The following is a 21,089-nucleotide window of genomic DNA, read 5'->3' as shown; positions in this document are numbered from 1 at the left end:
CTTTGGATTGACACAGGACTCAGTCTCCAGTAATGTTACCTTCTCTATCTGCACTCACTCCCTGGGTGACCTCATCCAGTCATATGGCTTGAAATAGCATCTGTGCTCTGATGACTCTAGATTTCTATCTACAGCCCAGAACTCTATCCTGAACTTCAAACTGATATATATGCCTATTCAATATTTTATTTGACATATTATTGTGTAGTGTTTACTTTGTGCCATGCCCTGTCCTAAGCACTTAACATGTGTAAACTCACTTAATCCTATTTATTAAGATTTATTATTATCCCCATTTTACAGATGAGGAAACTGAGGACAAATAGGTAAGTAAGTATCCCAAGGTCACATAAGAAGTAAGTGGCAAAGTGGGGATTTGAACCAGGCAGTCAGGCTCTAGAATCTACGATCTTAACCAATACACTATGTTGTTCTCTGCTGGAATGAATAATAGACATTACACATTTAACATGCAAAACTCAACGCTTATCCCTAAAAGCCTATTCCTCCCTCAGTCTTCCCCGAATCAGTAAATGACATCTTCAGTCTTAGATGATCCTTGAGTCTTTTCTTTCTTTTGTAGCCCAAATCCAATCCACAGGCCAATCCTTCTGGATGACTCTGACACTTTCTCATCACCTCCACTGCTACTCAGGCCAAATCACAGTCATTTCTCCCCTGGCCTCCTACTAGCCTACAAACTTTCATTCATGCCTCTTCAGCCTGTTCTTCATACAGCAGCCAGAACGATCCTTTTAAAATGTAATTCAGATCATATTACTCCTCTGTTAATGACTCTCCCTTTCCAAGTAAAATCCAAATCCGATGCTATGATCTCAAAACGCAAAGCAATCTTGTCCCTGCTGCCTTAGTGATGGGAAAGCAATCTATCCTCCTTCTCCTCCTTGCTTACTCTATTCTTGTCTCACTGAGCCCCTTGCAGTTGCTGCAGCACATGAGGAGTGATCCTGCCTTTCTTCCTCTGGCCTGTCTGGCTCTTCCTGGAGATATCCTATGACTGGCCCCCTACCTCACTTTAAGTCTTTGCTCAAAAATGCTCTTATCAACAAAAGCAAGGGTTGGTGAGAATGTGGAAAAAAGAAAACCCTTGTGCATTTTTGGTGGGAATGTAAATTGGTACATTATGGAAAACAGTATGGAGGGTCCTCAAAACTTAAAATTAGAACTACCATATGATCCAGCAATCCCACTTCTGGGTATATATCAGAAGGAAATGAAATCACTCTCTTTTAAAGAGATATCTACACCCCCAGGTTTATTGCAGCATTATTCACAATAGTGAAGACATGGAAAGAACTTGTGTTCATCAACAGATGAATGGATCAAGGAAAGGTGGTCCATATGTGTGTATATACACACATACAATGGAGTATTACTCACCCATAAAAAAGAAAGAAATCCCGCCATTTGTGACAATACTGATGGATGAAACTTGAGGGCATTATGCTAAGGGAAATAAGCCAGAGACAGGGAGACAAACACTATACAATCTCACTTATATGTGGAATCTAAACAAGCCAACTCACAGAAACAGAGTAGAATGGTGGTTGTCAGGGGCTGGGAGGGTAGGGCAGGGAGGGGATGGGGAGATATAGGTAAAAGGGTACAAACATGTAGATATAAGGCAAAAATTTCAGGGGATCTAATGTACAGTATGGTAACTGGTTAACCGTAGTATATTATATAATTGAAAGTTGCTAAGAGAGTAGATCTAAAAAGTTCTCTCCACAAAAAAAAGGTAACTATGTGAGGTGATGGATGTATTAACTAACTTTATTGTGATAATCATTTTGCAATATATATATGTATCAAGTCATCATGTTGTACACCTTAAACTTACACAATGTAACATATCAATTATGTCTGAATAAAGCTGGAAAAAAATTCTCTTGTCAGAGAGGACTTTCTGATATCCTATAAATACTAGTACCTCTATGCCCCTCCCCTTTGACTGTCTAACCTTCGTATGCTGCATTTTCTATTTTTTTAAACTCTGTATTTCTTCCATATCATATATTGATTGCATTACTTCTTAATGATCCAAATCCTTGCTCCTGGAATGTAAGTTCATTGAAGGCATGGACTTTGATTTATTCACTGCTGTTTCTCCACTACCTATGAGACGGCTTCTCATAGTGGTCACTCTGAGTATTTGTTGAGTTAATGAATTCCTGGTGAGCAGACCTAAGATAATGAGAGCCCCCTATCTCTACGTGGGGTCCTAGATCTTCTCAGAAAGGAAAGAGGGATTGCAGAAGATGTGGGGCCCAGAGCACCATCAGAGAATGTGATGGAGCTGACTCCTGGACATTCTTTCATCCAGCAAACCCTCTCATGCTTCATAGATTGTGCTGGTATGTGATCATCTCTGAGGGGTCGTCTCTTTTTGGAGAATTTAGTAGGGAAGTAGTGTGCCAGATGTGCATAATATCTAGAAATAGCTATTATTTACTGAACTCCTATAATATGACAAGTTCTCAACAAGGTTTTCATACAATAATCCTAAAAATGTAAGTATTATTATCCCTACTTTGTAAATGAGCAAGTAGACATGGTTAGAGATGTAAGTAAATTAGGAAAGATCACAGGGCTAGAAAGGGGCAAATTTATGAATCTTATTGCCTTAGTTTGGATTCCCTCAAAAGCAGACCCACAGTCAAAGATTTGGGTGCAAGTAGTTTTTTGAGAAGGTGATCCCAGGAAGCACTGTGAGGAAGTGGGGAGGAGAGGCTGGAAAGGAAGGAAAGCCCATGAAAGACACATTAATGAATCCAACTGGGCCCGCCCCTGCTAGGAACTGCTGAGAACCATGTGGAGCGCACCTCAGAACTTACACCCACAGACAAGGAAGCTGGGTAATTTCTCTACCAACGATGTCCCTCACTGCTTAAGGTTGCTCCTGGAGTTTTAACTTCCCCACACTTCTGTTCTGCCCCGTGTGTGGACTGAGAAACTCAGATGTCCAGAAAATGCCCCGGAGCAGATGGACACAGGAACCGGTTCAGCCTGAAAGGGAACTGACCATAGGTTACCTCAGGGTCTACTGGGAGAATAGTGACTGGATAGTAAGAGTGTCTGCCACACAAATGCAAGTGTATGAGAGCAAAGTGCACCGCTGCCCAGATTTATTATACCACTCGTCTAATTCACTCCACTCTGGACCTCAAATTGTGCAGAACCCTTGAACTCATCTATTCCCAACAGCCTACAACCCAGCTAGTCTTCTGCATGGGTTTATTTTTATTTACCCAGCTTGATTCACTCATTTCTTCAGCAAATATTCGTGAAGTCTCTTATTTGTGTCTGAGGGATAGGAACACAATGATGAATAGGGCACAATTTTGTCCTCAAGAATTCTGTCACAGGTTAGTAGGAGAGACACAAGCAGACCAACAATATTGATACACTTTGGGGAGACCGTGCAATGGAAATGGGTAGAGAGAGAAGAAAATGTAAACATTTATCGAAACCATTGAATTGCACATGAAAAACTGGTGAGTTTTATTGTATGTAAATTAAACCTCAATAAAGCTGACAATAAATTTAAGTTACCGGTGAGTTAGGGGAAAAAAGAGATAAGCAATTAGTCCTTGGCACCGCTATTCTAATGTAACACTTTACACTTCAGTATATATAGAACACTGCTACAACACAATTTTGAGGCTAAAAGATGGACACTGTGCTGGAAGTTTCCTAAAGCTTTAGCAAACATCTGATTCACGTGGAATGCTTGTTAAAACCCAGGTGGCCATGCCCTGCCCCCAGAATTCCTGATTCAGGAGGTTTGGGGTGAGGCCCAATAATTTGCATTTCTGATAGATTCCTCAATGATGCTGAGGTCACTGTTCACAGAACCACACTTTGAGTACCACTGTTCTAGAAAGAACATATGGCTAAGGAAATTCATTCCAGTTATGGTATGAGACAGTCTGCAGAAGGCAACATTTGCACATAAATAATAAATGAATGCTTATTTTTATTTAGAAAGTTACCCTACAGCATAAGAGGGCTGCTGGGATGCTGGTTGGTTATATGAGTGTGTTCACTTTATGAAATTTCATTGAGATATACGCTTATGATTTATGCACATTTCAGTATATGTCATAATTGAATAAAAAATTTACTTGAGAAAATAAGGAATGAGTGGTTCATTTCCAACCAAGAAGCCGCTTTGCTCAAGGGCTTTTGGACATGTGTGTATATATGCTTTATTTTAGGGGCTCCCATAACCTGGTGTAAAAAGAAATCTACTTTCATGAACTTTCTCTAAAGATGTTTAGCCATATGTCCTTGCCTCAAATACTATTGTATGATCCAAGAAGACGTGATGTTCTCAGTGCTCTGCAGACAAAGGAGAAAGAGAAAATTAACTACACACATTTGTTTCAGACTCTTAAAGTAGTAGAAGATTGGTGTTTGCTAATGGAAAAATACAGCCCCGAAGGAGCAGTCACTTGCATCTCAAACATTAAAAGCCAATCACAAACAGTGCTTCACGCAGCCTCTGAGCAATCTCTGGAGAATTGCACTGCATTTCTTCCTTTCACATTCCCTTAAAGAAATGCTTTGCCATGGAAGGATTTCCAAGAATTGGAGAGTCAGAATAGTCACAGATACTGTTGGCCTGAAGAATTCTTGGCACTTGAGTTCTGTATAGATTAGTACGTTGGAAGAACACATGAGTCAGTGTGTGAGGCTGCGTGCTACTAGGAAAGGAATGCCAGTCTCCAGTGGCACCTATAAATTAGCCAGCACTCTGGGGCACGAGGCAGGATTCTCTGCCTTCTGTTCGTTATGCAATTGTTCTCAGTTATGAGACGCCGTTTTTCTCTCTGTTGGCATTAAACAGCAACTCCACTGAGGTTATCTTAATCGTACTGAGCACTTGCACAGAGCAGTGGTTTTGCAAATGCTCTTTACATGTTGCGAGCTATACTGACCAGAATTTCTGGGAGCCCAGCTCCCTCTGTGCTTCCTGTTCTGGATGTGCTGCGGGCAGTTGGAGCTTAGCTTTGGAGAAGTGGGAATTAGTGTGATGTGCTTTGATCACCCCCTGGTGTTGGGTCTGTTGAATAGCAATAACATCTGACCTTGGTATCACTTTGAAGCAAATCAGTGAAAGGTAAAGGAGGATGGATCAACCTGCCTGCTGTGCGTAAGAGCTCCAAAAGATTCCATCACCATATAAATAGCCTGTGGGTGATGGGCGGGGGGGAGAGAGAAGATCAGATGTAGAACAAGCCTTTTCTATAGGAATGTTCTATGGTCATTTCCTGTGATAGAAAGATGAGAATCTTTTTTTTTCCTTTAGTGAGGAAGATTGGCCCTGAGCTAACATCTGTGCCAGTCTTCCTCTATCTTGTATATGGGGTGCTGCCAGAGTGTGGCTTGATGAGTAGTGTATAGGTCTGCACCCAGGATCTGGGTTTGTGAACCCTGGCCACAGAAGCGGACAGCACAAACTTAACCACTACGCCACCATGTTTAAAGTGCTCAGTGCTCGAGCACTGGGGTATTCGTGCTGCACAGGACACACTTGAGTGCATGGGAGGCAGAGCCTGCCAGGATGCCTCAGTGGGAGCACTGGCGGGGGGAGGCGACAGTTGTGATTGCATCTGCCAGCTGCAGACCTCACTGCTGGCTGAAAGGATGGTTTGAGAGGAGTGAATCCCATCTGTGAAACAAACCACAGGCAGTTTACTAAAAGTCACTAAGTCCTACTTCTATTTATATGTCCAGTTACAGATTTAGGTAGATAATTACCACCAAAATCTAGATCTGATTTTAGCCACGAATTTCCCCTCACTTGTGTCCTAAGGGGAGCCTTAGCCAGGAATGTCTTATGTCCTCAGCCTAGTATTGTTCTGAATATCTTTGTCATACTGGCTCTGTGTCTTCATTTAAGTTTTCTTTGTCCATTTCTTATCTTACTATGGCTATTTTCTGGCATTATTAATATACAGTTGTAAAGAGTCTCTAGCTGCTCTCAGCCTTAACTAAACAGAGCTAAAAGGTAATTTCCATTCCCTTGTTATTGCCTTTTCTGCTTTTAATTCCAATCACCCTGAGACACATAGCACAGGAGGCACAAAGTGTGGAACTCCCAGGCCCTGGGAGGTCTGGAGCCTGTTCTCCATCTCTAGTTTCATCTAAGTCTACTTCTCCATTACACCAGCCACACTGACATCTTTCTGTTCTTTAACATACCAAGCTGCCTCCCACCACAGAGCCTTTACACGTGCTGCTGTTCTGCCTGGAATGCTCTTTCTTTGTTTTTGGCCCTCCACATAGCTTCTATATAATTAAATCCTAGTAGTTAAAATAATACATTCTGAAGGGGCTGGCCCAGTGGCATACTGGTTGAGTTCACACGTTCCACTTCAGCAGCCCGGGGTTTATGGGTTCAGATCCTAGACACAGACATACACACTGCTCATAGGACCATGCTATGGCAGCACCCCACATGCAAAATGGAGGAGGATTGAGATGTTAGCTCAGGCCCAATCTTCCTCGCAAAAAAAAATAATAATAATACATTCTGAAGATTGCCTATTTCAATCCTGGTCCACCAGTTATTGGCTGTGTACCTTAGCCAATTTACTTCAATCTGCTGGGCCTGTTTCTACTCCTGGGACCACCTCAAGGGGTTGCTGTGAGGATTACATGACAATACCTATAGAGCACTTAGAATGATATCTGGCACGTAGTAAAGCTGAACAAATGTCAGCTATTATCATTATGCACACTTTATACATCAGCTCACACGTCACTTCCTCGTGGAAGCCTCCTCTGGTCCCTGGTTGAGATTGGATTCTTCTGGCATGTGCTCTCAGAGGACTTCTGCTTTTTCTTTAAAGCGCTGATAAAATCTGCAACTTCAATTGATAGTTTCACATGTCTCCTCCGTCTAGCATGTCAGTTCCATGACAGCCAAGGCCACGTCTCTTTCCTTATTACTGTGTCTTCAGGGCCCAACTCGTATTAGGTGGTCGGGAAACTCTTGTCAGTTATGTTAGCTGACTGAATCTCTGAATCCCTCTGAACGCCTTCTGCTTAGCAGCGGATGGGGGAAGAGAAGGGAAGACGTCTCTCTAACGAGAGGCTGAGAAGAGACCATAGTCTAGACTCAAACATTCTTCCTCTCTGGTTATTTCCAGTCTTCCAGTGTGTAGCAGTCATGCTCAAAAGCCGCCATCTTACAACCAAAAAGTGCCTTGTTTGGGGGCTGTGAGGCCTTTCTGTTTAACCATTTGGCACTCAGAATTCATGAGTTACAAATGCCCACCAACAAGCTTGTTTCTGGGACAGCCTGACCTTGGAGCTTCGGGATGAGGCTAAAACTGCCCAGTGTGTGGATTTGGCCCTTGGGGTCCATTTTTATAGTCATATCATCCCTTTTAATCATAACTGATAATCGCTTTCTCTCCCAAACTTAAATTGAGTGCTCACTGGGTTCCACTGCCCCATGTCCCCAAAAATACCCAGGAGCAGCGACTTGAAAAAGTCATGACACTTAGGCCAGTTCAACAGCTAGTTTAGGTGAGTTTCAACTTTGCATCTTTCATCCTATTATTTCATTCACATAGACTGGCCCAGCTTGGATATGAAAATGGCTTCCAGAATATGGTTGGTACTCACAAAATCCCTCTTTTGAAGAAATAATATTGTCACTGAACCAGGTTCGTTTTTGCCCGCCTCCCAGGAAGCCAAACACCAAGACGACGAGATTGCAGCAGAGAGAGAGTTTACTCACAAGGCAACCATGTGAGGAAGCAAGAGTATGAGTCTCAAATTCACTTCCCTGAAAACAGGAACTCAGGGATATTTATGGGATGGGGGCAAGGTGGTCTGAAATGTGGAGAGAGGTGATTGAAGGTGAGGAGAGGTGAGGTAATTGACGCTCTGCACAAGCATAATGAGACTTCATGCCTCTTCGTAGGACGCATGTTCATAAAATGGCAGCATTAGCGTGATCTGAGGGTGAAGTTTTTAGCCTCTTTATGTCAAAAGGTCACTTATGGGACATCTGTGTGGGCCCAGTTGATGAGTTGGTGGTCTCACCTGGCCTGGAGTGGACAAAGGGGTTCTAATTCCTGAAAAACAGCTCAAATTCCCATTACCATGGTGACCCAGGCTCCAGGGAGATGTCATGTATAGGAACCTAGTGAGAATCAGATAGCATATTGCCTAAGCAGCACAGTTAACAATGGGTAGGTTAAACAGCTAAAAGCCATAATCAGTAATTGCAAAAAGGAAAAAAAGCCTTTAGTTCCTAGCTGCTTAATCATCAATGGCTAACTCTGCCAGTTTCAATACATTGGCTGCAAAGAGAATGGAATGCTGGGGAAAAAAATCCATGCTAAAGTGTGAATACTCCTGATTTCCTTTGGGCCATCCGTCCACTGCCCTGCAGCTTCCCTGTGGGGAGTCCCTGGTGTCTTAGAGGGAATAAGGACAAAGGCTGAGGCCTTTGGCGTGTAGGGGAGGGAGACATTTCCTCCACTCACTCTAGGTTCTTCTGGCCAGAAAACGAATTACATTCACATGAGACAGAATAACAGGAGAAAATTAAAGAAAGCTTTATAACATGTATACATGGGAGAGACTCAGGCAAACTGAGCAACTCACAAAAATGGCAGACGTTCTCATCTTAAATGCCCCCCTCAGCTAAAGGCAAAGGAGGATGTCGGGGTTGAGGGGAGTCAGTTATAGGAGATTACCAGAAAAGCACAGTAAACAAGAGTAATGTTATTATGGAGATTTAAGTCCTTGACTTCTGCATTGATAAGAGTTGTTAGAGATAAGGTCATCTCCCCTTCTTCCAGGTACAGAGAGGGAGACATCTTTACAAATGGAGATTTCCTTTACAAATGTAAATGTCTCTTGACAAAGGGTAACTTCTACTTTCCAGAGTTTCTCTCATGTCTGCAGTTTTTAAAAGTAACCAGCCCAAAATAATCTTCATGCCAAAGAGACATATCTTGGCGTGGCCAATTCCAGTCCCCCACAGTGGCATCTAGTATCACCTTGGAACGTAAGCATCTGAATGCTTACCCTCTAATCAACCCGTGACAAGAAAAGGACCTGGGACATAGGAAGTGCCCATAAATATCTGATGAATTAATGAAAGTTCTGTAGACCAGGATCTTATGTGTATTTGCAGATGCTGAAATGGTTATTACAATGAGATAATCATCTGCATCACCCAAATAACATGTATGGAATGATTGCTGTGTGTACTCTGCTAAGTTTGCACAGGCATTATCCAATTTAATTTCCACAACAATTCTACAACGCAGAAGCTATCAGTATCCCCATCTCACAGACGCACAGAACTCAGCTACAAAGTTAAGTCACTTGCCCAGCGTTACTCTGGTAAAGCCCAGATGCTTTGACTCCAAAGCCCAAGTTCCTCACTACTCTGCTCTGAGTAGCAGATGCATTAAGGAAACTACTGTAAAAATGTTGGGATTAGTTTCTTAAAAAATTATCTTCTTGCTGAAATTTCCTTTGCTTTCATTAACAGTTAAACTGACATAAAGAAAGGGAAGTCTTTTCAGTTCAATAGTTGTCATTCCCCTCTAAAATCAGCAGGATGATTTTAGGAACCATGGTGAACCTATCACTGTTTGCTTCTTACATAAACCTTGGGGTTGCAGCTTTACATCTAGATAGTAAAACATGGGAGGCAATGCTGAGGTCTCTGTCAATTATACCTTCGCACTCTCAGCATCTTCTCATTTTCTATTAAATGTCCTTTGAGAGAAGTCACCTGCATAATTACCATTAGGACCCCTGTTAACACTGAAAAGAGATAAAACTCATCCTGTGGAACTTCTGTGGCAGACAGAGATGAATTATTATGACATTATGAATAAAAGTGTCAAGATTTTATTTGTGGCAAATTAAAGACATGATAAAGTAACACACCTTAGAAAATGAATACATGTGGATAGCACAGAACACACCCCTTCTAAATCTAATAACATGAAAGTGGGGTTTTAAAGGGACATGGGAAACTTTCTGGGATAATGAATATGTAGCAAAGGTTTATTGGATGTGCATGTATGTCAAAAGTTAGCAAAGTGTGTTCTGTAAATAGGTATGGCTTACTGTATGTCAATTACACCTCAATAAAAATATATATTTAGAAAAATCGTATAGAGTCAATCTCACTTGGATGTTTCTGAGGCCATGAGTTAATTCATTCAATTAATATAGTCCATATCTGACTCTGTACTGGCATAGAACTTACCAGTCCACGGAGTATTTTTATGTACTTTTTTTTCTTTTTTGGTGAGGAAGATTCACCCCTGAGCTAACAACTGTGCCAATCTTCCTCTATTTTGTATGTGGGATGCCTCCACAGCATGGCTGATGAGTGAAGTAGGTCCACACCAAGATTTGAACCTGTGAACTTGGGCCACTGAAGCAGAGTGAGCAGAACTTCAACCACTCAGCCACAGGGCCGGTCCCCGTTCAAGTAATTTTTAAATTTAATTTCACACCAATCCTTTACACTGGAAACTGAAACTCAAAGACAGTAAATTACTCTTTTGGGGTCCCAAACCAAGATTCCAGTCATCTGACTCCAAATTCAATGTCCTCTCCATTATAAAAAAAAGCAGGACTTCTATGCTACATTTTTCTTTCCAATAATAATGCTTTTAAAAGCACAATTTCTTGTCTACATGAACCTGGTCAGAGTAAGACCCGCGGCTTAACTACACTATACTTGCACCATTATAACTTCCAAACTGAGTCATTTACCTTGAAATAAACAATAAAACCAATCATGGAAGTTCATTTCTCCTTTTCACAGAGAGGGCACAATTGCCAATAAATGTCTGCAAAAGAAATTGTGGCTATTTTCAAATAATTTTAGGAGTTTGTCATTTCAGATGAGTCCAAAAGCAAGAGGCCGATATCAGGGAGCTATTTGACAGAGGAAATATTCAGCAGCCACAATACCCAGTATCTAATCTTTGGCTCTAAGTAAATGCCAATATTCTCTTCCTTTTGGGAAAATAAAAGGAAAAATGAAACTAAACAAAAGTGCACAATGTGGGATTTTGCCTGTGGCCATTCAATGTTAAAATGCTCTATTAAAGAAATTGACAACTTAAACACGTCATCAACAGCAATTTTCGTTGAAATTTCTACAGTATGCTAAAGTTTGCTCAGTAGAATAGAAGGAGTTGAAGACACAGTCTCTATCCGTGGGTTGCCTTAGAAGACGCCAGAACTACTGCGGCAGACCTAGGTTTGCACAGTGAGGGAACCACGGGTAAAACCAGACCCAGAGAGAGTGGTATGGAGGTGGGGTCTCTGAATCCACCCCAGACCTATGCCATCAGTTCACAAGGGCCCCTTCTTGAAAGTAACTCCCAGAACTTTCAGGGAGCCTTCTTTCTGGGTCACTAAGCCCACTTCAAACTTATTGATAGGGGAGGGAAATAAGATAATTCCTGCTATCTTCGAAAGCTCTATTCCAGAAGACATCAACCCAGTAGAGGTTCACAAAATTATTTGCAATTGAGTTGTGCCCATCTTATCAAAAACACACAACTCTTGTCTTCTAATCTGGGATTCATTTAACATAAAGCAGATGGATAAGCATGTGGTTGTCCCATTTTTGAGAGGTGGAGAAAGATTGGACTATAGAGAAGCACTCTGCTTTAAGCCATACAATTTATCCAGGATTGCAAATTGCCCCATTGAGTGGCATGTATAAATAAATATCTGGATGGCTAAAAGCATTGACAGAATTCATAATTACAAGTTTTAGAAATGGAATCCATTTCTTTTTCTGCAAAAAGCTTCCAGATTAATAAGACCAACTATGAACTAGCACATAAACTCTGCATCACTGATAACAAAGCCTGTTGGCTGCAAATTTAACACCCTGCTATTTTATAGGCCCTCTAATGAATACATAGTTATGACTTTCTTTCAAACGTCATGTGCAGAGACCGATTCAGGAATTCAAGTCACTCATGCCACAAAGCTATTTTCTATTCATACTTGCTTAAAGTTGCACAAGAGAATAATTGGTGTGTTTCTTTCCTCTTGTGGTTAAACATAACCGTGCTATAAGTTAATAAAAGCGTAGGCACCTTATTCATATTCAGAAGGCAAGCTGCGGCAGAGAAGCTCTTGCCGCTACTACCACAAGTCATAATAAGTTAATCTAACATCAAATATGTGTCACTGGAGTTGCTTAAAATGAGCATCTGGCCCAAAACTTTAAATTGTAATGTAGCAGCAGTGGGCGAAAAGGCAAAAGGGACTTAAGATCATCATCTCCAGACCCGCATACAAATAAACCAGGCAAAGACAGAGAGGTAGAAAATTTCAAGGGACTTTTGGTGAGGAAAATCTTCAGGTCTTTTGAATCAAGGACAGAATAAAATTACTTGAGAGTTCTGCACATTCATTTATTCAACAAGATGTCTTAAGTACCTGTGTGCTGAGCACAGTGCTAAGGACTGGAGTGCAGAAGGGGATGAGTAAACAAGGTCCCTTCCTGCCTAGAAGTTATATGTAATTTGGAGAAATGAGTAAATGAAGTTCATAAGAAACCTTTAAATTCTTTATTTTTATAGAACCGTTGGAGATTTTATTAACCCAGTCATGCCCAGTGGGCACCATGGGAACAGGCTGAGTGAGGCTGGATCCAAGAGGAGTGACTGGTGAAGTAGGAATTGGACCAGGAGATGATCATAATCCAGAATCTAAATCAAGAAAGAATTTCGAGGAGGAAGTGATCAACTGGGCCAAATACTGCTGAGAGGTTAAGACAAGACCTAATTCACAATGGATTGGCAATGCCGTGGTCATTCAGGGAAAAGTGAAGACACCATTTTTGAAAAGCTTGGGAATTTAAAAAAAGAGGCAATAACTAAAGGAAAAAGTGAATAAAGTGGATTCAAAACTGAATTAGTTTTAAGACAAGAAATATTGTAATATGTTTGCATGATGATTTGAATGATCTAATAGAAAGGGGGAAATTAATGCAAAAGACAGTGGATAAATACAGAAGTATTTATATATGGTGAGGTCTCAGTCTACTTTGATAGAAAAGAGTGAACAAGTGAGTGAATGAAGCCAACTGATTCTCCTTCTTTGCTATCAAATTTGTGAAAGGGCTTCCCATCAGTCATAGACCTTGATCAAATGAGTTTGAACTCTCTGTAACATCCTTGCCTTATCCCACTTCTAGGAGGAGCTAAGCCAATAGTGCTTATATTTAAGAACTTACCTACTTTTACTGTGCCTGTTACAGTATCAGTCCCCAAAACAAAGACCAATAGAATGAAGGAGGGAACCAGTAAGGTCTATTAGAAACCATATGAACTGCTCTATCCACTATATCTAGGTAATTCACACTTTCAACATTAAACTGTGCTACATTCCTTTTGATGAGGTCATATCTTTGCAAAGTTGGGTTCTTGGCAGTTGCTGTGATAAAAAGCAATTCCTTCCTGAAAATCAATGTAGGACAGGATGTGTGGAATCTGATTCCACGGTTTGAGAAGGTGTACAGTGTCCAACAAGCACATTCATTCCATTAATATGTAATTAGTTATTTAAGAATGGTATGCAAATATTTTTTCTTTAAAAAAATGTGATCATCAAAAAGAAAGTTGATCTATCTGGAACATACAAAAATGAAGATCGATGGGTAACTATTAGTGACTGCTCTAGAATGAGACTGAGGACTCTAGACACTCAATCCTGATGGCTGGTATATCCCTAAAGTAGAGTTGAGCATTTAGCTCTTAGACTGACATAATTAAACATTCGATCCATACTCTGTACCCAATAAGTAACTTGTCCATTATAATTCAACTTCTCATGCTAATTTATATGCAGAAGACAATACCATTGTCAGAGGAAAGAAGGCATTTTAGCCCAAACTGATCAGTGTCGGGGCCTTTTTTGGCAATCTGTGCCTTGCACAGTAGCCCATTTAATCCTCACATGATTCTGTAAAGTGGGCATCACCACTCTATACACTTTACAGCTGTGACAGACACGTTAAGCAATTTGCATAAAATTAGATGGCTTATAAATGCCATGTTTTATTTTCTGACTACCATTTCCTTTATTTGTGAACTAAATAAATCATTTAGCCCAAGGGGATCCAGTTTCAGTACATTTTGCATTAAATGACAGAACACATACACAAGCAAATAAAAATAATTAAATATAATCCCAGTCTCTATTCACTTGAGAAATATTAAAGGGAACCTAATTTATGACCCATGGAGACACCACTAAAATTAAAAACCTCTCTCCTCTTCTCATCAATTTTCTCACATGACAGTGTGCTCTCTAACTCAGTTCTCCAGACACTGCACTCACAGGCATTGATTCTTCCACCCTCCCTGGCTGAGGCCACCTTCCCATTGGAAGTGACTCCTTGGAATTCTGCCCTCACTGACCAGCCATGTTGGTTCTTTCTAGGAGCCTCAGGCCCTAGTCCCCACTTCCTCCTCACAGGGAGCCTGGACGCAGTCTAGTTCTCTCATTCTGATTGCTTTTCTACAAAAGTCCTCACGGAGAACTTCTGATACATAAAAATCTCTACCTCATTACACCTTTAATCATTCATGTACACTTGTCATTCATGTGATATGAGGAGAAAAATAAAAGCTAGTTTAAACACCAAAAACAGATTTTTTTTGTAAGAGAAAATCAAACTCTGTGTTTAGGAAAACATAGTGTGTGGATGGGTCATTTTGGCTGAATAGAACTTGTCCTGAGATGGACCAGGAGTCAGACACAACACCACATTGCTTTGCGTAATGAAGGACAGATTTTGAGTTTCTGCCAAGGATATGGCATTCTTACATGGAGGCAAGAGAGGGTATTTACTGGGTAAGACGAGTGGAGGAGAGCCACAGAGTATCATCTTGGCTCTTGTGGAGGAACCACTAGTTCAGGAATGCCAAGACGTTTTTAAGGACAGGTGTGGCTAATATTCAGTTTAATTTTTTCTGTACTCCAATATGTATCCCCACCTCTACAAACACACACATCCCTTCATGGCCCCACACCTTCTGTGAATCTTTCTACACACACAGCCTTGAGTTGATGATTTTCAGGGAAGTGGAGGAATGAGGGCTATGTACAATGGGGCAGAGGACAGACATGGAGAAAGTCATCACTTCCCAGAGGAAGTGTTTCCTGTGCTGGGTCGAAAAGATGAAGAAGTGCTTCAGAGAAAGAGAAAGCCAGTTCACAGTCAGGAAACATGAAATAGCTGCACTAGTTTGGGAACGAGTACTTTCACAGCAACATAATGTAGAGGACACAGCCCAGACTAATGTTTAACTGCTCCCACCTTATCACCAGAAGACCTGGGTTTGAATCCTGGCTACATCAGTTATGTTAGCTGAGTAACTTCAGATAAGTTACCTAAGCTCAAACAGCCTTAGTTTCCTCATCTGTAAAACAGGACAATCATAGAGCCTACCTTGTAGTGTTGTTGTGAAGGATAAATAAGGTAATGCATGTAAGAAGGTTAGCATGGTGCCTGGCCCATGGTAAGTGCTCAATAAATGTCAATTCTTGTTATTATTTGAAATAGATTTGTGAGGAGAATATTCTCAAAGCCCTTTTGGTGCCTTGCCTATCATCCCGCATAGGTCAATGCTAATTCTACCTACACCAGTTTCCTGACAAGCATGGAGGGGTTTCCAGTCATTTTCTACATATAAGGTCACCTGGTGGTCAAGACAATTGCAGGCTGATTGTGAGACCCCTAGGAAGCTTGCATAACAGAGTGTATAAATAGGGCTTTGAAAGCAAGGGGATGCTCCTTCAACTCTTGCAGAAAGAACTGGACCTAACAGTTCTGAAGTGTGTAGGGGGTTGTTCAGGGACATGGCATACATTATATTCTCTGTGCCTGGAAATGGAGATTTCCTTTCCTGGTTGCCTTTCCTTAATGTCACTATAGCCAGACCACCTTGGAGCTAAACAGAATGAATGAACAGAAAAACTGGCATATCTACCCTCTCCCCTCTCTAGCCACTGCTCCGGAAACTGGCTTAGGGCCTACTCATCACCATTCATTTATGAGATCGAAGACCAAGAGTTTGTGAAAATAATGAGAGCGTGTTTGGAAGGGCACAGAGCACAAAGTAAGAAACTGCAAGTCCCATCTTTATTTGGTAAAGGCCTGGGAGCAGAACATGACCTTAGATTCTAAGCTTGGGTCCTCTAGAAGACAGAGCCTGAGAGAGGATTAAGGCATCAATACTTTACTTGGAAGGTCCAAGCCCTGGGAAGTGAGGATGAAAGAAAACTAGAAGCGAGGGTAGAAAAGATGCAAAGCAAAACAATGTGACACATTACCACATTGGCTACCCCTTGACAGCAAGCTGCAGGGACTCAGCAGGCCACTCAGCAGGAGTGTTTTCTTAGCCTGCAGGATATACAGGGAAGAAATATACAGTGGATTAGTCCATGGGAAAGAGAAACGAAGGGAGTTTATCTGCCCAGGCTCGTCTCATCGCCGCATGGAGAGCTAACTCTTCTGAGCTTTTCCATCATCTAGCCCCAGGAAACCAGAGCCAGTATGTGGTGAGCCCACTGCAGCATTTTATCCAAGTCCAAAAGTTACCTAGCGTGGATGGGTTGTTATCAAAAGTATGACGGGGTCAAAGGCTAACAGTGTACCACTTTATACTCCTTCCCTTGGCTTGGAAACCAGTCAGAAGTACCTTTTCAAATTATTTTTAGGATTATTCCACATAACAAAAAAATCATATAATCTAACATAGACTAAACCTTCCTTAATGCAAGACCATGCCCTCCACATACCACATCCACCACATCCACCACATCACACACACACACACACACACACACACACATACACACACACGCACATATTCCTTTGAGTAAAAGGCTACTGTACCTGAACTTCTAGTGGGGGCCTATGATGAAACGTTAATCATTCCATGGAGACAGAATCAATTTCTCTCTCTAGAAATCCTTCTCTCTCCTCATAGACTGTCTAGGCAGTCTGTGTGATTGGATCTGGTATGATTATATCATTAAAGTGAGGTCTGGACCATCAAGCCAGAGAGTCTATCTTCAAATGTTAAGAGAGCGGAGTCCTAGCATGCATCTCTGCCCTGGAGACAAACGCCATTGAGCTATGTAAGCTCAGGGGTCCTGTTCTCCATAGAAGAAACTTCTCTTCTGTATTGGCATCCTTAGAGATATTTCTATTCACATTCTTGCTAGGATGGTCTATATGCCAATGAGCTCCTTTCATACGTTCATCTTACCTATGATTCATGCACATGTGAGTTCTGCTAGTCCATCCATCTAGCTGTAGATTTTAGGAAAAATTAAGCAACGCTAATTCATTGCTGCTAATAGGAGGCAGTGGCTCTCTCTGGGCAGTCCCTAGGGCTTGGGTTGATAAAGACTGTGGCTGGAACTGGGATTCAGGGTTGTTGTTCATATACTTACACTCTGCATACAGCGGACAAGAGACAGGAAGAGGCAGTTCAAGGACTGAGAGGTTTCACAAGGTTTGTGGCGCAACAGCAGATCTAAGTAAGGAGCACAATCCGCCTGTTTTTCAGTTCAGGATGCTTACCATAAGGCCACTCTTGGATAGCATTGGACCTGGAAACACCAAGAATATTGTTTAAACCCTGCTAATAAACAATTTTGTAGGATGCCAAATAATAATGATATGATTTTTTAAGAAAGAGACCATGCCTCTTTAAAATATTTGCTATCTGGTTTTATTCACGCCTGTGGAGAAATAGTCACCCCAACCAGACCTTCCTCTGGGTGGCCCACTTGACTATTTCTTTTGGTTATCAAGATGTAAATCTTTATCTTGCTGAGACCACATAGCTAAAATGTAATATAACCAACACTTGAGTCCAGAGAGTCTAACATTAGAGCCTGCACTTTTGACCACTGACATTAGTTTAACCAGTAATGTCAGTTTTTATTAGCTGGTCCTGACAAATGGTTGTTAAATGAATACTGAATGCAATTAAATGACGCCTTCTATTGTCTTATTTGAGACAACGTAGCATAGTGGTTCAAGATTGATTCAACAGCTGTTTATTAACTATTTATTAAATAGCAGAGAGATTCTTGAGGGAGACTGCCTCGGTCCGTGCTGTCAAATAAGAGACCACTGACCAAACAGGGCCATAGAGCATCACAGTTTAAAACGTGACTAGCATGACTGAGCAACTGAATTTTGAAATGTTATTTAATTTTCATTAAATATAAATTTTAAAAGATACTCAATTCAGGTATTAGAAACATTCAAGGACATTTGGAACAATTTGGGTATTGAAAATATAGATTCTCATTATAAATTTTATAAAATATAAATATAGATCAAGTATTTAAAATGAAAATTTAATGTTCAAATTGAGATGTTCTTTAAGTATAAAATACATATCAGATTTCAAAGATATTATAAAAAAGACATGCAAATTAATTTTTTTAATGCTTACGTGTTGAAATGATAATATTTTTGAGATATTAACTTAAACTATCACACTCTCACCTGTTTCATTTACTTTTTATTTAATATGGATACTGTAAAATTTAAAATGACATAGATGGCTCACACTATATTTCTATTGGATAGTGCTGGCCTAAAATCAAATCCCGACTTCACCACGTATAGGCTGAGTGGCTTGACAAGTTACTTTACCTTTTTTCACCTCTATTTCCAGGGCTGTGAAACAGAGCAAAATAGTACATATATAATGAGTTGTGAGGATTAAATGAATTAGCACATAAATGTTTAAAGTGTGCCCAATACATGGTAAACTCTCAATAAAGGTTAATTGTTATTACTACTGATGCTAATTTTGTACATATTATATTTAATCTTAACACTAATTTTATCATTTCAATGAAATTCCCATTTAGAATAGACCTACAGATTCGGAACACATATAAATATAAAACTTGCCAGACTTAGGGTTTTATTTGGATAAGGATTTTCAAAGGAGGTTGTGGTTGTCATTTAGATTAATGGCCTGAGAAACTGCGATTTTTTTTTTTTCTGGCAAAACCAGTCTCCCTCTGACATCGTAGCAATTTCTGTGCTGCTGCCTATTTGCAATTTTTATTATATTTCAACAAAGAACCTGGCTTAGGCCGAGCTATTGAAATTGTAAAGCAGTATGCATTATGGAATGGCTTATTTCATCCAATTCTCAACAAGCATTGTAGATTTTTTTGTCTCTTTCTTTCTGAAGAATGTCTATTCAATTATAGGATGTTATTCACATTAAGGTTACCTGAATAATTCTTAGAGAGGAAAAAAATCTGCAGGTTGAGGAAAAGTAGCACAAGGATAGAGGATGGAAAAAAGGAGTGTCTTCTTCTGGAGTCTTCTGCCAATGTTCATAAAGTGTTATGTACCATCCCATTCCCAGACCATTGTCTAAGCTACTTTTCCAAGCAATTCTCCAAATTAAGACAGTATTATTTTAGGCATTCTGAAGACTTCTTAAATAACCGCAGGATATCCTTTCTTGTCTATGGAAATATTGGGATTCACATACTGTGACAAGCACAGATCTTCAGATGTGGTTTCTTTCGTCAAAGAGCCTGCAGTTGGGTGGGTGACACAGATACATGAACATATGGTTAAACCACAGAGGAAGGCATGGTCAAGCAGCTGTGTGTGAAAGGGGCTGTGGAAGCACCGAGGAGAAAAGTAGAACTCTGCGAGAGGAGTAGAGGGAGGAGAGAACCTCCCCAGAGGAAGTAGGCTCTGGGCAAGTCACTTCACTGCTATCACTCGGATTCAGCACCTGTAAAAGGAAAGGCATAGACCAAAGGATCTCCAAGCTGTGGTACTCCAGGAATCTTTCAAAAGGAGTCAGAACTGCCACAGCCATGGCCACCAGTTTCCCTTTTGTCCTTGAACTCCTAACTGATTAAAAAAGTTTAGAGGAGGGTTGACCAAGGTGGCAACACAGGTTTCTGAATTCCTCTCCCATGGACATGCAAATTTATGGCTACACACAGAGCAATTACCTCCAAAAGAAATTCAGAAACTAGCTGAGCAACTCTTACACCTCAGGACAAATGAGATAATACCCACGTCAAAATGGATAGAAAGGATGAGATACACTCTAGCTATAAGCCCCACTGTTGGCACCGTGCCATACAATTGGGAGGGAACTCACAGCTTCTCCTGAGGAGCAACAGATTTGGACCCCACATCTAGAAACTCAACTTTTAAGAATCCTTCTCAAGGGACAGGCCCCCAACAGATCTAGCTCTGAAAGCCAATGAGGCTTGTGTCCACAAGAGTCACAAGACAGTAGAAAACAAAGAAGCAGTTGTTAATGAATGGACAAGATAACTCTGTCTATCCTCCCCAAGGCTCAGCACAGAGGGAGCAGGTGAAAACGCCCATCTTCCCTTCTTTCCCTGAAAGGGTTCCATCTGCATGCTTTAAAAGCTGCTTCTTGGGGATCAGGCATCTAATTTAGCACACACCTAGGGGCTAACTTTGATCCTGCCTAGGGACAGGGAAACTGGCTGATACCTCCCACCTTCTTCCCAAGTCACTAGTATCTCCTTGTACACACATCTTTGCCTCAGCTTTTGTAGCTGATACCCAAGGGATGAGTACCCAGAACACATGGCTCTGATAACCAATGGGGCTTCCATTCATGGTTCCTACAAAGCAAATGAAGAAGTAGTTCTTAACAGGCGTTGGAGTGCCCTCTCCCAACTCCACTATGGCTACAAACCCTGGCTCAGCACAGATGGAACAGGTGAAAACACCCATCTCCCAGTTTCAAAATAATGGTCATAAAGATGCTGGAAGCATCACACTTCTTAGTTTCAAACTATATTACAAATCTATAGTAATCAAAATAGTATAATACTAGCACAAAGACAGATCAATGGAACAGAATAAAGAGCCTAGAAATAAATTTATGCATATATGATCAATTAATTTACAAAAAAGATGTCAAGAACATACAGTGGGGAAAGGATAGTCTCTTCAATAAAAGGTGCTGGGAAAACTGGATAGCCAC

The 21,089-nt window shown here is 40.9% G+C and overlaps 1 long non-coding RNA gene across 4 annotated transcripts in view; it reads right to left on the bottom strand.

Annotated features, from left to right (window-relative positions):
* The window catches only part of LOC138924963 (uncharacterized), a 189,401-nt gene that overhangs the window by 144,917 nt on the left and 23,395 nt on the right, over window positions 1–21,089 (bottom strand). The window contains exon 2 of one of the 4 annotated variants that reach the window (XR_011440435.1): window positions 17,515–17,673. The exons of the other annotated variants lie outside the window; for them this stretch is intronic. This is a non-coding gene — a long non-coding RNA (uncharacterized lncRNA). The remainder of the gene's footprint in view (window positions 1–17,514; window positions 17,674–21,089) is intronic. 4 annotated transcript variants of the gene reach the window in all.

This window comes from Equus caballus, chromosome 7, assembly GCF_041296265.1.
Source record: "Equus caballus isolate H_3958 breed thoroughbred chromosome 7, TB-T2T, whole genome shotgun sequence".
NCBI lineage: Eukaryota > Metazoa > Chordata > Mammalia > Perissodactyla > Equidae > Equus > Equus caballus.
Note: the sequence above shows the minus strand (reverse complement) of the source record. Positions and strands in the feature narration are given on the sequence as shown.